Source organism: Papio anubis, chromosome 2 (genome assembly GCF_008728515.1).
Source record: "Papio anubis isolate 15944 chromosome 2, Panubis1.0, whole genome shotgun sequence".
Taxonomy (NCBI): Eukaryota; Metazoa; Chordata; class Mammalia; order Primates; family Cercopithecidae; genus Papio; species Papio anubis.
The window spans coordinates 150,515,429-150,538,095 of NC_044977.1; the positions used below are offsets into that span (position 1 = coordinate 150,515,429).

Genomic DNA, 22,667 nt, shown 5'->3' on the forward strand with positions numbered 1-22,667 from the left:
CGCAAAATGCCAGCGTACAGAGATTATCTGTATGGGCCTGGGCCCTCAGATATTTATTTAAGTCCACGTACACACTTTCCCTGCACAAACATTTTCTTCTTCCCCATTTCCCACAATTCCTCCTCCCATGTTTCCAGTTTGAAGCCACTGCTGGCAACACTACGACCTCTGGAGGGAGGCCAGGCCTGGCAGCACAGAGCGCGAATGCAGCACAGGATTGTGAAAGTTGCCTCTTCATAGGCTCAGGAGACGCAGGCGCTTGGCAGAGCTGTCAAGCAAGCCCACCAGCAGGTCTGAGGTACACGGAGAGGCACAGAAGCTTTCCTACTATGGAAAAGTGACCAAAACTCTGGCCAGTCTTTCGAATGGATGAACAATGGTTCAGACAAAAAAAAATCGAGTGGAAAAAATTGTGGGAGGGGGGAAGAATATTAAGGGAGCTACGTTCCAGTCAGCTGTTGCCAATTTCACCCCAAAAGAAATTTAATAGAAACAGAAGGAAAGTTTCTGGCAATAGTCAGGTACCTACATAGTTCCCCTATTCACCTAGTTTAGGGTAGAATTATCTGAGCAGAAGGAGCAATGACGTTGGTAAATAAGTTGTGTACATTAAAAAAATAAATAAAACTCCCCACGCAAACTCCAAACCACTGCAGGTAAACACTCGCAATATGTTGTTTAGAAAAATTATGCTTTAAATATACTGATCTAAAAAAAAATCGAAAGAACAGACTGTTCTGTAGAATAGCTTGAGTTTCTGCCTGTGCTTTCATTTTAGAAAACAAATGCTCATAGACCTCACAGCGGGAGGAGTTTCACACAGGGATTCAGCTCACAGAAAATGGCCACCGCCTTTGACAGACCTTAACACAACAAACAGGGCACCCAAGAGACCTTTTGGGAATATGAGGCACTTGCCTTTCACAAGGGTAATCGTCTAGAGATACACAAAAACCCCTTCTTTTTTTTCTTCCCGACCAGTAATATAAATCATGGCCTCCCAAGTACTTGTTTACAGAATACCACAATGACTAATTACCAGAACTTTTCTTATTCTCTCTGAGCAAAGGAACCTCACGGGAGAAAAAAAAAAAATAGGTCATTTTTAATGTAAGGGAGTTGCTAGGATTGGAGGTAAGACAACTATTTAAACTTCATAAAAGGAAAAAAAAAACCTCAAAAAGTATTTTCTAAAATAGAGAAAGGCGCAAATCTTCTTATCAGAAACGCATTATAAATAGAAAAGAAATTCTTAAAAGAGATTGTTCAAATGTGACAAAAAGCTCTCGGTTTCCTGAAAATGTCAAAAACAAAAACAAATATCGACAATACTCTAAATATCCAACAGACAGGGTAAGAACTTCACTTAGAAGCAAATTTCCATTTAGGTAATTTACGGTGCTTCTGTGCACAAAGTTGCTTTACACTGTGTAGTCACTGAAGACACTCCAGAATTGCTAGACCTTCACAGGAAAAATTTTAAAGGTCAGGGTTTTGTTTTTTTTTTCTTTCTCTAGTTAGCACAGCACTCCGGGGCAGCCAGTTCTCTAACGTCTGAGTAAAACCCTACACAGGGCTTCATTTCAGTGCCACGTCATGGCTTTTGCAGACTATCTTCTTGCCTCTGCTTCCTCAAAGTGGTCCTTCTGTCTCCTCCCATTAAAGCAAAGGTGGAACTTGCATTAATCCAAGAGAAGGGCTGAACACACCACAGAAGGCATGGTTCTGCCACAGGCACCGGTTATGGCTACATTGTAAATCTCTTCCACCAAAGAACATCAAAGACCCGCACGGAGACCTCCAGAAACCTTGCTCTTTGAGCTCAAGTCAGGGACTAGAAGACCAGACTTAAATAGGTTTAAGCAGGGACAGACCAGAATGCTGAGTAGGTTTTTCAAAAAGGGAATCCTCATTTAGGTGTCTGGGAGCCAATCACTGTGCTATTAGAACTAATCGGAAATCTCCGTGCTTACACGAAACGCACAAAAGTATGGGGAGACTGATCTGAATATGCGGGTCTCCCTCGCCTGGCAAGATAATAAATTAATTTTTGTTCGGACTGAATTGGTGGTCTTATTATCTAATTGTAATCAACTCTACAAATAGTCAAAGTTGTTCTAACACACGAACAGGAAAAATAACATAAATAAAACAGGGCCTAGAAACAATATCCAACTCACAAAGCAGGAAGTGACAGCTCATATCTGTCTCACCTTGCACAAAGCCTGCCTTCATGGGTTGCTGAAATAATCCCAGGATACCCTTCCAGGACTTAAATAGCCACTGGATTTCTCACGAAAATGCATCCTGGTATGAATACTCACAGTAGTGGCCAGAAAAACTGGGGTGCGCAAGCTGGGTCTTCCTCCCTCCCCAAGAAAATGTTTAATTTCTTTCAATATTAAGTTATAATATACCTTAGGAATTTTCATTTACATAAGAGAGGAGAAATGCTTTTGTAAGATGGAAAACAGCCTTCTGCCTCTCCCAGGTCAAAAAGAAATTTGCTTGACTATCTTAATTGGCAAAAACCCAAGGGCTCCAACTGGACCGGAAGCTTTGCATCACGGTGTCCTACTGCGTGTGTCTGCTGGAAGTCCAGCAGATGTCATGGTCAGCTCGCTCGCATGGGACAGTGCCAGTCCTTCTTTAAGCTTTGCTGCTGACTGCCATCTCCTGCTTTTCTGATAACCTGCCTGTTTCTGGCAGACTGGGCCTAGGACAGTGGGTTCTGTTCCCACTTTGCCACTAATGATGTGGCCTTGAGCAAGTCCTAAGACTTCTCTGGACATTTCTTTCCTTATCTGGAATGCAAAGAGGTTGGGCTAGTTTACTTCCCAGGTTCCCCATAAGCATTATATTTGAAAACCACGATTCCCAGCCAGTCCCAATCCTTCTGTAAGAGTCTTCATTCCTTCAAAAGTGGACAATCTCCCACCCTTAAATTCATGCACTTTCCTCAAAAGTGTAGAAGGTAAAGGCAGAACCCAAAGTCTGGCTAATATCGGCATATCTATGAGGACAGGAGGGAGCTGCTACATTGAGACCCCTGGGAGACCTCAGACTGAGTCCCTGCCCCTGCTTGTCCCAGCACCTCTGCTTTTCTGCTCGAAAGAAAATAAACTACTACACCTTAGAGCTGGAGGAAACAGCCATCATTGAGCGAAACCTTCTCTGGTTACAGGTGAGGAAACCAAACAAGCGAAGTCATGCTGGGAACAATTCCTAGGCATCCCCTCTGGATTCTCACGGATGTCTCTCTTCTCACCCCAACCCAGCCCTGCAGGAGCTCTGGGCAATTTTCCTAGCCCCCTGTAGAGTTCCTCAGGGCCTCAGAGGGTAATCAACAAACATTTACTTAGCCCTCAGGGCAATCCCCCAAGGAGCAGTTTTAATCTTTCAACTGGTACAGGCTCTGGGAACATTTAGCCCAGCATAGTGACAGTGACAGCTATAGCAAGACACAAATTAATTGATCTTATCAGTGTGGAACTCCATTGGTATTTTACTCTAAAAGAAAAGCTTGCAGCAGCACAGACAGTAGATAAGGATAGGTTAGGGAGATAGGGAGGCTCCATGAGGCTGGGGTTCTGATCTCCTACCTGGCGCGTAGTTGATACTAAGTAAATATTTGCTGAACAAATTCAAATTTGCACATTATCTCTGCTCCATTTGCTTCTTGTCAAAAAGTCTGAGGTTACAATAATATTAAGGATGAGGATCTCTGAGCCTCTCAGTTAAAATCACGAACAGGCCGGGCGTGGTGGCTCAAGCCTGTAATCCCAGCACTTTGGGAGGCCGAGACGGGTGGATCACGAGGTCAGGAGATCGAGACCATCCTGGCTAGCACGGTGAAACCTCGTCTCTACTAAAAAAATACAAAAAACTAGCCAGGCGAAGTGGCGGGTGCCTGTAATCCCAGCTACTTGGGAGGCTGAGGCAGGAGAATGGCGTAAACCCGGGAGGCGGAACTTGCAGTGAGCTGAGATCCCGCCATTGCACTCCAGCCTGGGCGACAGAGGGAGACTCCGTCTCCAAAAAAAAAAAAAAAAAAAAAAATCAGGAACAAACACTGGTTTCATACTCTCACTATGTGGCTGGGGAGGCAGCCCAGAGTGTGGAGAGAAGAGGCTGGCCTTGTGAGTCAGACAGACCCCAGGGTGTAAACATCTCATCTCAGGATGGGCACAGTGGCTCACGTCTGTAATCTCAGCACTTTGGGAGGCTGAAGCTGGTGGATCACCTGAGGTCAGGAGTTCAAGACCAGCCTAGCCAACGTGGTGAAATCCCATCTCTACTAAAAATACAGAAATTAGCTGGGCATAGTGGCAGTCACCTGTAATGCCAACTACTTAGGAGGCTGAGACAGGAGAATCACTTGAACCTGGGAGGCAAAGGTTGCAGTGAGCTGAGACGGCGCCACTGCACTCCAGCCTGGGCAACAAGAGTGAAACTCCATCTTAAAAAATAAAAAATAAAAAATAAAAAACCTCTCATCTCTACAACCTTGGCTATAGTTGTTGAGTTTCTTTTTGCTTCACTTGCCACACCATGTTGTCTGAGGTTCTAAAAGATGGCAGAGATAATGCATACAAGGTATAGACCTAACTCCATGAATGTCAGTTCCATCCTCTTTCCTTGGAGCTGTGGGTATAGAGAGAGAAACTCTGTTTCTAGGAAAGGCTCCAGGCCATCAGCATCCTCCTCCAAAGAGGCAAACCAGCAAAAGGATGCTGACATCGTTTTAAAATGACTCAATATAGTTTTCATAAATATATTCCCACTAAGTCATCTTATTTCTAAATTATGTATAGAGAACATAAAGAGCAATTCAATATACATGTCAAATGTTTTATACTTTCCATATCTAAGTTAAACACCAAACATGTCTATATACCTCAATCCTTTGTTGTGAATAAACAAAGAGGGGAGCTAGAACTAGGAAGAAAAAAAGGATACATTCTTTTTCTCTCTCTCTTTTTTTTTTTCTTGAGATGGAGTGTTGCTCTGTCACCCAGGCTGGAGTGCAGTGGTGTGATCTCAGCTCACTGCAACCTCTGCCTCCCAGGTTCAAGTGATTCTCCTGCCTCAGCCTCCCCAGTATCTGGGGCTACAGGTGTGTGCCACCATGCCCGGCTAATTTTTGTATTTTTAGTAGAGACGGGGTTTTGCCACGTTGGCCAGGCTGGTCTCGAACTCCTGAACTCAGGTCATTCATCAGCCTTGGCCTCCCACAGTGCTGGGATTACAGGCATGAGCCACTGTGCTCAGCCAAATGATTTTTTCATCTATAAAATGGAGTTGGGATAGATGAAGAATATGAACTTTAGCCTAAAAATTAAGTGACTTTAAGATGCAGAGATTGAGGGAAATAATATAATGACAGAGATGTTTATCTACCAGAAGACAGAGTCATGTAGAATAATTTAATGGCATGACTGTGTAGTGTTGTCACTATATATATTGCTAACAAACAAGTTACAGTGGTTTTGCAAACTCTGGCCATGGGACAAGGTGTCATCACTTATTCCACAGAAAAGAAACTGGTTTGCAGGCAGTATGTTACCCAGTACTGGGATCACACAGCAGAGAGCAATGAGATGATGCGGGGCAGGAGGGTGCAATAATACCACCATTCCCTGACTCTCTGGAAAGTATTTGCTTTTATCTGATTATGCATATAATCCATTAACATTAATGATATAAAAATTTTGAGCATAGACATATCTGTGGTAGAAACAGGATTTGAAACTAGCATCTCAAATCTCAGGTTTATCTCTTCCTCTGCTTCACAGAAGTTGGCAATTGTTAATCTTCGTCACCAGCCATGACAGTGCTATTTAAAATGCAGATTCCCTTGCCCCACCTGGGAATCTACATTTTGACACGTTCCCCAGGTAGATTCTTGTCCATACTAAATTGATGGTCACTGGGACTAACCCAGAATAAATCAGTGGTAATAGGAGGTGTGTGCTTTCCATGATAAAATTAACAAATTAAAATGAGTCTTAAAGATAAGGCTTTATGTGTAGATGCACATTATATAAATTTATATATCTATACAAGGTTGTGAGGGGAAGGGAACCAATATTAATTAATTGCCTGCTACGGTATATAGAGATCCTGACCAAATTATATATTAGTCAGTTTTCCAAATAATCCTATATGAGTTACGGATGGAAAAAGTCAGGCTTAGAGAGAAACTCTTCTAAAGTCACAAGTCTGGAAAGTGGCCCAGCTAGGTTGTGAAACTAGATTTATCTGACCCCAGTCTCCTCATTCCATTGTACTAAGCTCATATGCACGTGAAAACACGCAGACACGCATATGTCATACAATAGCCATATGGTAAAAGGCAATGGAATGACATTATTGTTAGAAACTTTTTGCATCAACAGAAATGTAGTTTTTAAAGGACTCATTCTATTAAGGGATATTCTTTAATTTGTATGCTGACAACAGAATACAGTGTATGACTACTATTAAAACCACATTTAACAGCTTGAATTTTCATAATCAGAAATGTGTTCTGGGACTTGCCCGGGACAAATTTAAGAGTGATTCTTGATTTGTGTAAGCTACACACTTATGTAAATTAAACCACTTAATATTCATCATATATGTCATATTACTTTAAAAAGGAAAACACCAACAATGTAACTTCGCACTTGTCAATCCAAGGGTCTTCCTAAGCTCATCCCTCACCTTCCAGGCTCTGACGTACCTGGTTCCCTCCATTGGGAACCTCCTTCCGCTGGCTTCTGGAGTTGCGTTCCTCCATGGTTCTTCCTTACTATCTTGCCGGACTTCTATCTGCCTCCCTGGATCTTCCATTCTTTTCGCAAAAGGCTCCATCCTCAACCATTTTCCCCCTATATTCTCTCTCAAAAATCTCTTTTCCCGTCTCTTGATATTCTCTCTCAACAATCTCTTTTCCTGTCTCTTGACTTTTTGTTATAAACCAAAGACTCCCAAAGGAGCCCTGGCCTTCCTGTGGAGTGCAAAGCCCCCTTCTGCCTGGGAGACAGCATGCTTCAACACTGCAAACACAGCACCTCTAAAATGTAGCTCCTTACCTCCTTCTGAGTTTCTTCCATGGGTACTACTGCTCTGGAAATCGCAGTGTCAGCTTTAGCTGTTCCTTCTCCACTGACACATCAGATTCTGTCAGTTCTTCCCTCTGCATCTGTTCCTTTCCCATTTCATTGTTATCAACCATTTCAGGCCTTTCCTGCCCCTCTTTTTCCTTGGTGGGTCATAGCAGCTTAACTGGCCTTCTGGCCTCTAGTTTCTGCCCTGCCTCTCCTCCTGATCTCCCCCAAGCTACTCACAAGAGCCTGGTCCTGAAGCACAGCCACAACACTCCCCTGTTCAAGTATCTTTAATGACACCTATTGGTTAATGCATTCACATTTCCTAATTGGCATTCAAGACTGTATCATTTGACACCGAATGTTCTACAGTTTTGATGCCTGTATATAGACCAGTTCTAACTCAATTGGACTTGACCCTTTTCCCTGAATATGCTCCACGTTTCTCCATCTCCTACTAGTCCTCCTATCTCAAATGCCTCTTCCCTGTTCTTTTATTGAAATGCCACATCATTCAAGGACTTGCTTAGATGTTTTTTCTCAAGAGCCTCTTGACTGCTAGGGATAAAAGGGACCCCTTCCTCCTCAAATTACCAAAATATCTTCTTTTTGCATTTATCAGATGGTTATTTCTGCATATCTTCTTTCCTCAACAGAGTCTGAGAGCGAAGAGACCAGATTTTTGTGGCAGCTGAATTCTCCATTCTCTCTAGCACAGTCATACTTGTAGTGGATTGCTGTACAGCATTCATAGAACACCTTAAAGTTTACAAAGCATGTTCACATTCAACATCTCATTTGTTTTATTTGGGGATTAAGTTATTACAGGTAGCATTCAAGTCTTGCAATTTGATTTCTGTGGCTTATTGCAATTCTTAGAGCTATCTCTAATTTTCTACCTTATAAATTAAACAAACATATTTCTTAAATTACTTTACTTTTGAATACCCACAGTCTTCTGTGGCCTACAAAGCTAAGAGAAGAGAACGTTTCAAATCAAACAAAACCCCCTTGCCAAACTGCTTTTTCTTGGATTCTGAGTTAAATGTACAAATAAAAAGGCCTCTATAAGCAGGTAACAAGAATGACAAAATCAAAATTTTAAAGAGAAGTGTGAAATTCCTTTCTAAAGATATTAAGACTTTTTAAATGGCTTTCCTATATATCCATTTGGAATTCTACGTATGGGTCAATCTCCAACATCCACGAGCTGACGTTCCAGCATATTAACAATAGAAAATTGCTAACAGTTGAACAACAAATTCTTTGCTAAGAGACTGGAAATGACTATGATTGTAAAAACAAATCTGTCTGGTCTTGAGTACCCAAGTGCCTTGTAGAAGCTCAATAAACATTTGTTGATGAAAAATAAATCAATGAATTCAGAGAAGGCCTTACTATCATTTATAAATTGAGGGCATAAGTTTTAATAGATGGGCGGAAGTATAGATTTAAGTGGAGAAAAAAGAAAAATTGAATTTAGAGGTAGAAATTTTGGTATGTCTATGACTCTGGTCTGTCCCTGTGATGGACCCCACTCTGCAACTGCTGGAGAAGCAGGGAAGGAGGTGGGGGTGAATGGCAAGCACCATCCATCCTACCGTGCCTCTCTGGAATCAGGCTGCAAGCTCCTCCAGGATGGTCACTTTGCAGTGCTGGCACAGCGCTGTGCCCACAGAAGGGACTTCATACATGTAGTATGAGATGCAAAGCCCTCCATGACCTGTCTCTATTTTCACATTTCAATCCTTTACGCCTATTCTTCCTCACCTCATAGGGCTATCGTGAGGGGTAAATAAAAAATACTGTGCTTAAAGCCCTTCACACACTGCCTAGCATACACACGCATACAAATGCTTGATAAATGGTAGTTGTTATTGTCACCATCTGGGACTTTGTATATGGCTCCAAGGTAGAGCTTAGCGTGTTGGGCCGTCAATACTTGGCTGTGACAGCTGCAAGTGTCCTGGGGATGGTCTCTTCACATTTGTATACTCTGTGCCTAGCAGAGCGCTCACCTCACAGAGGGCCCTGAAGCTGGCTACGTGACTGAGCAACGAAGATCCAAGGTCCAGTCCTGCCTTGACCCCAACTCACTGGGTAACCCTGAAGCGTCATCTAAACTCTCTGGGCCTCAGCAATGTCAGTGCATCCTTCCAGCCTTGGGAAACTAGAGATCTGTGAAGAGACATGTAGAAGACTCCAGAACAATTGCTGACAGAACTGGAATGAGAAACCAGCTGTCCTAAGGCCTTGATCTCCTAGTTCCCCTTCATCACGGGGGCTTTACACATCCGGTCTCCCAGTAACACATCACTTGAGTGTCATGGTCACTTTGTAACCCCAAAACTTGATGGATTGCTGTCTTGAATCATATACCCTTTGGGAGTCCCTCAGAAAGACCATTTCCTGTCTCATGTAGACTAAGGAGAGACGCGAATTTAGTTACCTCAGTTAGAACGGACCAGCTTTAACAGAGTTAGATTCCTGTGCTTTGGAAGAAATCACTTGGAAATCCTTGGTTCTGAGTCCTCCATTTCTTCCACATCAAGATCTAAAAAGAAAAAGAAAAGTGCAGTGTCCCATGACTAGCTGCTAGGATTTGATGTTTTAGCAACAATAACTGCAATCAGCACATATTGAACACATAAGTCAAGCACCCACAAAGTGGTTGACATATGTGGTTTCGTGTTGTCTTCATAACAACCTTCAGATGTAGGGAACATTCCCCCATTTCACAGCTATAGAAACGGCGACTCTAATGGGCCACAGAACCTGTTCGAGGTCACACAGCTGGTTTATGTGACAACTAGGACTCAAATCCAGATTCAATTGATTGCAAAGCCTGGGCCATTAACCAGTAAGTCAGGGTTTTAAAAACTTTTCAGCCAGTGACCGACTGTTTTAAAAATTTATGTTATATAAACTGAAAACCAAAAGTCTCATAAGACAATGCTTACCTTCACTATGTGCAATGCATGTTATTTTCTATTCTATGTTTCTCTGTATTGTACTGTATATTCTATATCGTTAAGAAGATTTCCAGTAGCAACCCACTAAACAGATCCCAGAGTCTTCTAATGGGTCCCCTACTCTTGAAAAACACTACACTTAGATATAGCGCCTCACTAGCTGCTTCTCTGAAACCAGGACAAAACTCTTCCACATTTTTTAACCATGAGAATCTGACCAAGTAGTTGAGCTTCACAGAAGAAGTCTTTAACCTTTAAAATGTGTATAAGGCACTATAACACATATCACCTATAATCGATCCTTAGAAGGGATACTCAATTAGGGCCAACGTCCAGAATGGAATTAGGCACTTACCTACCGCAGTGCAGGAGTTATAAAGCGGAACCGCGGACAGACTAAAATCTCAGGTGATTTATGATGTACCCTACAAAAAAGTGGCTAACGGCGGGCGGTTGTGTTGTATGTTGTACCAACAGAGCAGACCTAACTACTGCAGAAGCAGGCGGCTGAGACTGCAAACCCCTGGGGGCAGGGCTCTGCCTTTGCACGTCCCGTTCAATTCCAGAGTCTTGGTGTTGCATCAAGGAAATTATCAAGTTCCCGTAGGGTCAGGACTAGGGTCCGATTCTCAATCCAGGAGACGGGAGGTGTGACTGTCAACGCAGTGCCCGAGCCCGCTGGACTCGAGCCCACCACGTCCCCAGTCCCGGGAGCGCATTCCTCCTCGGCCCCCGCCCTCTAGCACAGCCGCGCAGTTGGGCCACGAGATGCGGCGCAACCTGCCCGCACTCTCCAGCCGAACCCACCCCGCCCCGCCCCGCCCCGCTCCGCTCCGGGCGCGGGCCCCGGAGTCCGGGCACCTGCGGGCGCTTCCTCCCCGCGGGCAGCTCGGCTCTGCTGCGTTTTCGGAGCTCAACCCTTGCGAGGGTTTCCCCAGCTCGGCTTCCCGGCTCCCTCCAGAAGCGAGGTGCAGTCGGGCTGGCGGCGCCCCGGGCCCCATGCCCGCAGGCCGCGCCTCGCCCCGCCCCCGGCCCCGTGAAGACCCTGCAAGGGGCACTTACGGGGCTCGGCTCCTCAGCCGTCGGCGCGTTTCCCCGGGGGTCCATGGTGCTTCCGGACCCGTGAGTCCGGCCGCGGCGCTGCACAGCACCGCCCAGAAAATGGACGCCGGCGGCTCGGCTCTGCCGGCCCGGCCCGCCCCCGGCGCGGGGCAGAGGACGCAGCCCGTCCGGGAGGAGGTCGGCCCGACACGCAGCCCTGCGGGCCCGGGGCTGGGGGAACCGCGGCGCCAAGGATCAGGCCTCAGGAGGGCGGCGGCGGGACCCACGAGGGCCCCGCAAGGCCCCATGCCTGACCCAGGGGCCAGCCGGGGCCCCCCACCAAGTAGGCAGCGGCGTCAGCCTCCTCGGGGAGGACACAATTCAGAACCTGCCGAAGGTCAACGCAGTTAGGACTCTGGGCCACACAGCCTGGTGACTGTCAGAACAAGGCCCCGGGCCGCAGAAGTGTCCGTGAGCTCCTGTTCCAGACTCTGCACACAGGATTCGCAGAGTCTGGTGCTGTTTCAATTGCATCAAATGCTCAGGAATAAGGAGTCACCTGTGTTTTTCCATGGCCGTCAAGAGAGGCCTAGATTGATTTTTCCCAACGTGGCATAGAAACTATTTCACGCAAAAGACCCAGTCCTCTTCTTTAAATGAAGGGCCCTGGCCGCTGGCATCTTTCTTCCAAGATCCAGGGACTGCTCATTGAAAAAGTATTCAGAGAGGGCCTGCCACAGGCTGGCCATGTGGAGCTAATGCACGAATAATGGACAGGTGTTTGTTTTTAAAAAATCGTCCATGTTCCCTTGTTTTGATAGTGGAGTCTTAAAGTTTCTTTTAAAAAAATTCAAGGGCACAGCTTAAAAAGATTAAAAAGTCAATTCTTTGCATAACTTACGTTTTTAGCTAGGAATCTATAGTACTTGCAATTCTGCATCCCAGTTCCTGACCATGTTTTAAGAATGTGATCACTTGATGAATAGACTCCAATATTAAATATAAAGCCAACAAAACATTTTAAATAATGAGGGAAAAATATATTGACTCCAAGTCAGATTAAAGAATCGTGTTATTTAAAAATAAGAGGAAGAGTTTTGAAGGCCGACAGTTTAGGCAACATGCATACACATGTATATTAGCATTTCCCAACCTCCTCAAAGCCAAGCACCCTTTATTCTTCCTCCATATGCCACATGTTCAGCAAGATCTACTCCACTAAATTGCATTTATTAAGTAATGATTCATCTTCCCACTTAAACAAAAACAAAAACCTGCAACGTTTTTGTATATGCAATTGCCAATCAGAGCTTCCTCAAAACCTGAACTAAGCTGTTGTTAATAGTGGATTCTAACCTAAAAAACTTGTGGTCTATTAATAATTGCATGTTTATATGTTTCCACTGAAGCTTTTGGAAACTCTGAAAATTATTCAAAGATCTCCAAGAAAACTGAGGCACATGGATTAGGAACCAGGGTTGGGAAGTGCTAGTATTCGGTATTGCTGTCTGTGTTTCCCTGTGACTGGAAGGTGGGAGGTGGTAGGGCAAGGCAATTCCACTTTGGATTCAGCCTGCCTGGGTTTAAAGCCCAGCTTTGTTGCTTACAAGGCCAATTTAGGCAAGTTAGCTAAACTCCCTTGGCTTCTTCATCTATAAAATGGGACTAATTTTAATATCAGTGCCTACCTTGTAGGACTTTTTAAGAATTAAATGAGATAATACATGTGAAGCATTTGCAAGAGTACCTGCTATTATGTAAGTGTGCTATGACTGTAGGCTGTTGTGGCTGCCGTTAGTACTGGAAGTATTCAGAGTTCTGAGTTCCTACCATCCAAGCAGTGAGAATCATAGCTACTGTGTGTAAAACAACCTTTACACCCTAGAAATTTTCCATGGGTAATCTGCCAGGGTCACATGGTGAGTGACATAAAGGGATTGAAACAGGTCTGACTCCACATCCACTTTTTTGTATTGTTAACATGTTCCAGGTGGTACCTTGATCAGACTGTCAACAGCTTGTTAAGGGTAAAACCGGCTCTGGGTTTCCTAAGAGGCTTAGCAAGTGAATGGGTCTTTACATACACTTGGGAATTCACAAACAGTGGCATTTCTTTCTTATTAGCGCCAAATGTTTCTCCAGAACTGACTAGATTTCCCCAAATTGTTATTAATAACTAAAATATCACAGCAACAGTTTTAAACAACACAGTCTAAAAATTACATAATCAACCCGTCCTTCAAAATTTTCCATCCTTCCTCATAACCAGTCACAGATTCTCTCTCTTAATCATTCTTCTGAGTATGGGGAACTATCTGGAAATTTCCAGAAAGGGCCCAAGTTGTCATAATTATTTTCTTTTCTGCAAAAATTTATCATTTTCAAGACCACTAAACATGATGTGTTTCCTCTATCTTTATAATACTTCTCATTTCAATACATTTGCAAAAAAAAAAAAAAAAAAAAAACCCAAAAAACAAAAAACCCAAGACTTTCAAGATTATCTCCTCTCTTAAATTTCCACCAGTTCTTCACCATTCCCACAGTATGGTTCCTGATTCTTTTCCAGGGGCCTTTTCTAGAAGGTTTTCCTACCTCATTCATTTAATCTCCACACTGATTTGTGTTATCCTACAACTGCCTGCTTGCATTTTCTGACTAGGACTCTTGGCCAATTTAACACTTACTAACCTCTTCTCTTTAAGGTTTCAATATTATAATATATTAAAAGACTAAAGTATCTTTTTTAAACCAACTTGCTGTCTTTGTTTCCTACTATTGGTTAGGAATCTGTTAACACATTCCAACTTTCATACTAGCAGCACTCTGTTAATTTAATTCATGGTTTTACTTTTTTTCCCTCTTTCCCTCAACCTGTGTTCTCACCAAATTCTGTAACTCGGCCTCCCCCAGTTTGGCTGCTTATCACTTTCCCTTCAAGCACTTTAAGGAAGTCTCTTTCCAAATCATTTTTTCTCATCTCTACTATGTTCTTGAAAGGCCACTTGTTGTGTGTGATGTATGTGTTTGGTAGGAAATCTACCAAAGCCCCTGAAGAGGCAATGTTTAGAATAGGGGTGTCAACTTCCCATGCCTGTGGGAGCCAGGCAGATAAATGTGTGAAACTGCTTATGGGAAGTGGCATGAACTTTGGCCTGCAGGAGAATTCAAGTCCCACCTAAATGGGGTTGGGAGGTGAGGAATGGGGATGGTGGCTACCCAACCCTGGACCAATTGTTGCCAGGTGGCAGTACTTCCTAAGGGAGCCTGAATCAGGATTTTTACATAAAATCTATGAAATGTTGACTACTTAAAAAGAAAAAAAGGAATATAAATCTGATCAAGTCTGTAGATGTAACTCCCAATTTACAGGAACTCTCTGAGATAGAGAAACACATAAAACAGCACCAAGGGAGGTAATCACCGATTTCAGATAGGAGGAAACTCTACAAACAGTTTCTTCAACAAAATTTTTACAGCAATAGCAAGGAAAAAAAGAGAGGAGGGAAACCTATAAATTAAATAAAATTTAATCGTGTCAGTTGCACTGTATGGACTTTATTTGGATTTGAGCCTTGAACAAATAAATTAGTTTTTTAAAAGATGACCTTTCATTTTTTGAATGCTATGATGTTCTGCTGTAATTAAAGAATGATTGTTCTTTGTTGGTGTGGTCTAGTACTGTGGTTATTTTTCTTTTTTAGTAATCCACATTTTAAAAGTATATTTTAAAAGTAATCTACATTTGTAAAACTTTTTATTTCAAAATACTTCAAACTTATAGAAGTGTTGCAAGAACAGTGCAAAAAAAAAAAAAAAAAGATTCCTGTATACTCTTTACCCAGACCTTCCTGAACCATATGAAAGTTACAGACAACATTCTCTTTTACCCCTAAATATTTTAGTGTTTCTTTTTGGAGAGAAAACCCTTTTTCTTAGAATATTTAGCTTTTAGAGAATCATACTAAATCATACTAAAATATTTAGAAATTATACGATGTCTGAGATTTGCTTCAAAATAATACAGAAGGAGATTTACATGAAACAAGATTGGCTAGCAGTTGACAATTGTCAAAGAACTAACAAGGAGTTCATTAAACTAGCCTCTACTACATATGTTTAAAGATTTTCATAAAGTTTTAAAAGGTTATGTTAATAAAAGTATTTATTTAAAATGACATAAAATGCTTCTGCTAGGATGTTAAGTAGACAAGCAGGTACATAGTTTGTCTACAAATTACTATCTCAACTATTAAAAAATACACCATGCATAGATAAAAGGCTGAAGGGATCCGTGCCAAAATGTTCAACACTCCAAATTACCTCATAGTAGGGATATACTACTTTTATAATTTGAAAAAAAAAAAAGTAATATCATTTTAAAACCAAGAAACAAAAATATTGGCAACTCATTCAACTAAAAACATTGTTAGAAGTGAAACAAACACACAGGTGGACTGAATCTGGCCAATAGGGCCCCAGTTTACAGGTTTCCAATTAGAAAATGGGCCTGCAAAACCCATTAGGTCCCTCGGGCCACATCTGGCCTGATACCTGTTTTTGTGTAGCCTATAAGCTAAGAATAGTTTATACATTTTTTACTTATTGGGAAAAAATCAAAAGGAGAATATAAACATAGCTCGTTTTACTGCACTCCACTTTATTGGGTTTGTAGATACTGTGGTATTTTTTTTTACAGGTTGAAGGTTTCTGGCAACCCTGCGTCAAGCAGGTCTGACTGGTGCCATTTTCCTAATAGCATGTGCTCACTTTGTGTCTCAGTGTCACATTTTAGTAATTCTCACAATATTTCAAACTTTTCCATTATCATTATATGTGTTATAGTGATCTGATGTCACTATTGTAATTGCTTTGGGGTGCCATGAACCACGCCCATATAAGATGGTGAACTTTATTGATAAATGTTTATGTTCTGACTGTTCCACTGACTGGCCATTCCCTACCTCTCTTCCTCTCCTTGGGCCTCCATATTTCCTCATCTACAAAAATACTGAAATTAGGCCAATTAACCCTACAATGGCCTCTAAATGTCCAAGTGAAAGGAAGAATTGCACATTTCTCACTTTAAATCAAAAGCCAGAAACAATTAAACTTCATGAGGAAGGTATATTGAAAGTCAAGACAGGCCAAAAGCTAGCCCTCTTGTGCTAAGCATTTAGCCAAGTTGTAAGGAAAAGTTCTTGAAGGAAATTAAAAGTGATACTCCAGTGAACACGGAAATGATAAGAAAGCCTTATTGCTGATATGGAGAAAATTTGAGTGGTCAGGATAGAGGATCAAATGAGCCACAACATTCCCTTTAGCCTAAGCCTAATCCAGAGTGAGGCCCTAACTCTCCTCAATTCTAGGAAGGCTAGGAGAGGTAAGGAAGCTGCAGAAGAAAAATGTGAAGCAAGCAGAGGTTGGTTCATGAAGTTTAAAAAAGAAGCTGTCTCCATAACATAAAAGTGCAAAGTGAAGTAAGTGCTGATGTGGAAGCTACAGCAAGTTATCCAGAAGATCTAGCTAAGACAATTGATGAAGGTGGCTACATTAAACAACAGATTTCCAATGTAGACAAAACAGCCTTCCACTGGAAGAAGATGTCACCTAGGACTTTCATAAATAGAGAGGAGAAATCAGTGCCTGGCTTCAAAACTTCAAAGGACAGGCTGACTCTCTTGTTAGGGGATAATGCAGCTGGTGACTTTAAGTTGAAGCCAGTGCTCATTGACCATTATGAAAATCTTAGGGCCTTTAAGAATGATGCTAAATCTACTCTGCCTGTACTCTATTAATGGAACAACAATGACTAGATGACAGCAGATCTAGTTTAGTGAATATTTTAAGCCCACTGTTGAGACCTACTGCTCAGAAAAAAGATTTCTTTCAAAATATTACTGCTCATTGACAATATACCTGGTCATCCAAGAACTGTGATGGACATGTACAAGGAGATGAAGGTTGTTTTCATTCCTGCTAACACAACATCCATTCTGTAGTCCTGATCAAAGAATAATTTTGACTTTCAAGTCTTATTAAAAATATATTTCATAAGGCTGTAGCTGCAATAGACAGTGATTGCTCTGATGGATCTGGGCAAAGCAAATTGAAAACCTTTGGGAAAGGATTCACCATTCTAGATGCCATTAAGAACATTCATGATTAATGGAAGGAGGTCAAAATATCAACATTACCAGGAGCTTGGAAGAAGTTGGTTCCAACCCTCATGGATGACTTTGAGAGATTCAAGACTTCAGTGGAGGAAGTAACTGCAGATGTGGTGGAAATAGCAAGAGAACTAGAAGTGGAGCCTAAAGATGCGACTGAATTTCTGCAATCTTATTATAAAACTTGATCAGATGAGGAGTGGCTTCTTATGGATGAGCAAAGAAAGTGGTTTCTTGAGGTGGAATCTATTCCAGGTGAAGACACTGTGAACCTTGTTGAAATGACAACAAAGGAGATATAATACTACATAAATTTAGTTGATGAAGCAAGGACAAAGTTTGAGAAGACTGACTCTACTTTTGAAAGAAATTTCTACTGTGGGTCAAATGCTATCAAACAGTGCCACATACTAAAGAGAAATATTTTGTGAGAGTCAATAAATGCAGCACACTTCACTGTTGTTTTATTTTAATAAATTGCCACCCCAACCTTCAGCAACACAACACTGTTTAGTCAGCAGCCTTCAACATCCAGGCAAGACCCTCCGACTGCAGAAAGATTATGACTTGCTGAAGGCTCAGATATCGGTAGCAAATTTTAGCAACAAACTATTTTTAAACTAAGGTATAAACATTTTTGTAGACATAATGGTATTACACACTTAAAGGACTACAGTATAATGCAAACACAACTTTTACATGCACCGGGAAACTAAAAAGTTTGTGCACCTTGCTTTATTGCAACATTTGCTGTATTGAAGTAGCCTGGAACCGAACCTGTGATATCTGAGGTATGCCTGAATTTCATGATGTGAAAATTATATGAAATGCAGATTTCAGAGTTTATAAGTGAAGTTTTGAGACACAGTCACATTCATTCATTTCTGTATCTATGAATGATAGTATATCTATCATTATTACTATACTTAATATTACATATTGTTGTACTTTGAATTTCATCAATACAAAATTTATGAAAATTTGCTTTGTCAATTGTTACATAAATACCTATGAATTATCTTCAGTTTTGCCTTGACCCACTGTTAAATTAAATGTATAGGAGGCCATTGATTTAGACTGGCTCCTGCACTAAGCCCCAAGAGACCAAACCAAAATGGAGTCACTCACGCTAAAGTTCCACATCACCAAACTGAAATGAAGTTGTTTACCTGACTTGAGAAATTAGGAGAGAGATAATAGGCCAATTTTAGTCACAATAATAAAGAAGTCCCCTCTGCTTTAATCTTTATAAAGAAAACTACCTGCAGTAACCTGATGTTAACCAATCTGCTTTTTGTATTATGTTATTTCCTTATAACTGCCTAAGCTACCTTATAAAAACCAACTGTTCTGCCATGCCCAACAGAGTACCTTCCTATTTCTTATAGATAGCATGTTGCCTGATTCACGAATTGCTAATAAAAACCAAGTAGATCTTTAAACTCAATTTGTTGAAAATTTGTTTTTTTCATGCCATAAAGCGTAAAGTATTTGTTGTCTGATTCTTTATAGAAAAAGTTTGTCAGCCCCTGGTTTAGAACTGGCCTTTCCCTGTGACCTCAAGGCAGCTTTAGTAGAAAGAGCACTGGTCTAGGAGTCACGCATGGTTTCATTCCACCACTTAACTCTCCAAGAGACCTTGAGAAATCCCATCTTCTCTGGGCTACGGTTACCTCAAAGATAGAGTGAAAAGAGTAAAATCAACAAGGCAACTGAAACTTGTAGTTCAGATTCCCGTAAGAGCTTAGCAGGAAGTACAGGGATGACGCAGTGCTAAATGCTGGTATGCCAGCCAGGTGTGGTCTCCTGGAGACCAAACGATTTAAACAATCAGAATATCCTTTTTTTTTTTTTTTTTTTTTTTTTTTTTTTTTTTTTGAGACTGAGTCTGGCTCTGTCGCCCAGGCTGGAGTGCGGTGGCCGGATCTCAGCTCACTGCAAGCTCCGCCTCCCGGGTTCACGCCATTCTCCTGCCTCAGCCTCCCGAGTAGCTGGGACCACAGGCGCCCGCCACTTCGCCCGGCTAGTTTTTTGTATTTTTTAGTAGAGACGGGGTTTCACCTTGTTAGCCAGGATGGTCTCGATCTCCTGACCTCGTGATCCGCCCGTCTCGGCCTCCCAAAGTGCTGGGATTACAGGCTTGAGCCACCGCGCCCGGCCCAGAATATCCTTTGAGGATGGCTCCACAGGCACTCAGACCCGGGGCTGGATAGGCTGGTGAAGGAAGGAAGAGGAAGGCTCTGGGGGTTCCCAAAGCAAAGTAGCATGCCTGCAGTGGGCAACCTGACTTTGGGGAAAATAATTTCCAAAATCTGCAGTGTATAGCAGGTATTTTGGGTAGGTCGTCGGTCTGTGCTTTGTAGAAGACCAAAAGCACCTGATCACACAACATGAATAAAAAGTCTGCTTATTTCATTTAATGTTTAATTCAGATCTAGTACAGGAACAGGGAGGAGGGTGGTAGGGGGTGGTGGGGAGTTGTGGTAAGGGGGCCCTCTGGCATCCTCAGCATGTAGAATAGGAGACTTGGGATAGAAATGGAAAGTTCAGGCTGGGCGCAGTGGCTCACGCCTGTAATCCCAGCACTTTGGGAGGCCGAAGCGTGCAGATCACGAGGTCAAGAGATGGAGATCATCCTGGCCAACACGGTGAAACCCCGTCTCTACTTAAAAAAATACAAAAATTGGGCCGGGCGCGGTGGCTCAAGCCTGTAATCCCAGCACTTTGGGAGGCCGAGACGGGCGGATCACGAGGTCAGGAGATCGAGACCATCCTGGCTGACACGGTGAAACCCCGTCTCTACTAAAAAATACAAAAACTGAGCCGGGCGAGGTGGCGGGCGCCTGTAGTCCCAGCTACTCGGGAGGCTGAGGCAGGAGAATGGCGTAAACCCAGGAGGTGGAGCTTGCAGTGAGCTGAGATCCGGCCACTGCACTCCAGCCTGGGCGACAGAGCGAGACTCCGTCTCAAAAAAAAAAAAAAAAAAAATACAAAAATTAGCTGGGCATGGTGGTGCTTGCCTACAGTCCCAGCTACTCAGGAGGCTGAGGCAGGAGAATCGCTTGAACCCAGGAGGCAGAGGTTGCAGTGAGCTGAGATTGCGTCACTGCACTCTAGCCTGGGCGACAAAGCGAGACTCCGTTTCAAAAAAAAAAAAGAAAAAAAAAATGGAAAGTTTATATGACTCTGCAGTAAATCACCTTTAAAGACGTCAATCTCTAAGCGCTTCACAATAGGCAACATGGGGCAATTAAGTAGCAAGGCCAACATTATGAGCGAAGACAGAGAGTACATCATAGCACCCAGTCTGTATGCAGTAGGCCTGCAACCTGCATTGAGGGTCTCTCCTGAGCCTTCTTTTTCTAGTTGCAATCCCTTCCCACTTTCTCCCTGGTACCTTGCTCCCTCAGCTCCATGGCGCAGCAGAGCGGCATCTCCTTTTGTCCCCCAGCTGCCTCCTGACTGCTTCCTTTGTTCCCTCTTTCTTACCTTCTGCATCCTCACCCTGCCCCGTGCTGCCCTCTCTATCTACAGCCAGCTCCCCATTTTGCTTCCCAGATGACCACCCCATTCTCTTCAGCATTGTTTCCCCAGTACCCTGAGTACTTCAGAGAATCTTTCCATGGTGTAGTTCCTTCCTTTCCCTGCTCCAGGTTCCTCTCTTCCCTTCCTCAGTTCAAGAAGCAAGAGAAAAGGAAAAATAAATAAATTAATTTAAAAAAAAAAATGACAAGGGCACTGCCCTTCTGGGATTTAACCACACTCTCAGCTGGTGGCTTTTGTTTTCTGGCTTCACTGGCTTGTAAGGCCCTCGGGGCAGGGACTCTACGTCATGCTCAGTGCTGGGGAAGGTCGGCAGGATTGTTAGGCCTTAATTAGAGCAAGGCCTCAGACAGGGTGGGAGATTTTAGCAAGCAAGAGGAAAAGAAATTTCAAAATATCCATTTGGCAGCAATGACCACAGAGTAAGGAAGAGGATTGTTTGATTGTAGAAAGCATGTAATAAAAGCTTCCACTGCTTTTCATGAGCACAGAAAGAATATTTACACTGGCATTTTTCAAACCAAACAGCACCAGAAAACAAACTCCCTCCACAGGCCAAACAGAGAGAGTGTAGACACAAGTGCTAGTCCTGAACCCTGAGCAGGAATTGCTGCAGAAGCAAGGAGGACATTAAGGGAGAAAAAATGCAAAATGAGTTATGAGATCAAAAGAGCAATTTTCTGGTCAATGAGACATTTAGGCTAAGGCAGTGGCATGCTGGGATCACCTAACAAAGACAATTGATTTTGCAACTGGTCTCTGATTTACCTGCTGCCCAGAAAACCTTCTGCAGAACAGCCAGCATGGAGACCCCCCACTGTCAGCCAGGGAAGGTAAAAAAGCATCTTGCCTGCATCACAAATTCAAATTTTTGCATTCGAGGGCTTCTCAACTTAACATCTGCTCATGAATGCAAAAGTGGCAGCCGTTATTGAGGTCACCTGGCAATGCAGGCAGACCAGCTTGGAGAAGGGCAGCCAGACATACGGTGGCTTATTAGGAGCCAAGACATCTCGGGAAGGTGGTGAGGTCAAGACACAAAGTCCGAGTGAAGAACTGTCCTTGTCATCAGCTGAAATGCCCCAAACTGAGTGATGGCCTCCAGCGAACAGCATAAAAGGCCATTAAGAGAACAGCACGCCATTTATTTCTTCCTGGAACAGGGAGGATACACAATTGTGCTTGTCCATACAATGCTCTACCCTTGTGTGGGAACCTGGACTGCAGTTTCATAGGGGACCATGTCGTATTTCATTCTGCTTGGCTTATAGCAGTGTCTGGCACATAGCAGATGCTCAAAAATTGCTCAAAGAAGTAAACTGAATTGTTGCAGTCTCCTTCCCCACTAATGGGCAGAGAGTCCCTTTACACCAGTCCCCTTCCCCCACTCTACTACAAAGGAACTGAACAAGCTTGTCTTCATGTAGTGGAATGTTTCAGGACCTCTCAAAACCAAATGAAGTATAACATGCCAGCCAGGCCACCTCTACTGTGATAAGCAAAGTCTGCTAAGTAATGAATCAATCTTAGAAGGTGCTTCTGAAATGTTTAGAAGGCTCAAAAGAGCCTTATAGTTTCTAACTCGCATAGCAAACTTCTCCCTTTGTGCCCTGACCTTTGTCAACAGACTAACCTGAAAAGCATGAAAGACTTCTGATTCTTAAGAAGATTTTTTTAAAGAATGACTTGCTCTAATAGAGAAAAAAAATCTCACTAGTTCTTTAGAAAGCCACCAACAGGCAAAGATGTGTGCAGAGCTGAAGCATTTTAGCAAAACCTGAAAAAAACTTCACTTTGGTGGGAGGCATTTTAGGACTAAGACAATTTACTGGCCAGATGAGATGAGACAG

General features: G+C 42.8%; 1 protein-coding gene across 16 annotated transcripts in view; it reads right to left on the minus strand.

Moving 5' to 3' along the window:
* Positions 1 to 22,667, minus strand: part of ZBTB38 (zinc finger and BTB domain containing 38) — a 139,634-nt gene that overhangs the window by 36,537 nt on the left and 80,430 nt on the right. For 14 of the 16 annotated variants that reach the window (XR_002520527.2, XM_021934806.2, XM_021934810.2 and 11 more), the window contains one exon: positions 9,541 to 9,645. The gene's annotated coding sequence lies outside the window, so the exon portion shown is untranslated. Of the gene's footprint in view, positions 1 to 9,540; positions 9,646 to 10,418; positions 10,810 to 11,125; positions 11,240 to 22,667 lie in introns of those variants that run through there. The other 2 variants (XM_009201604.4, XM_009201599.3) reach the window with 2 other exon arrangements.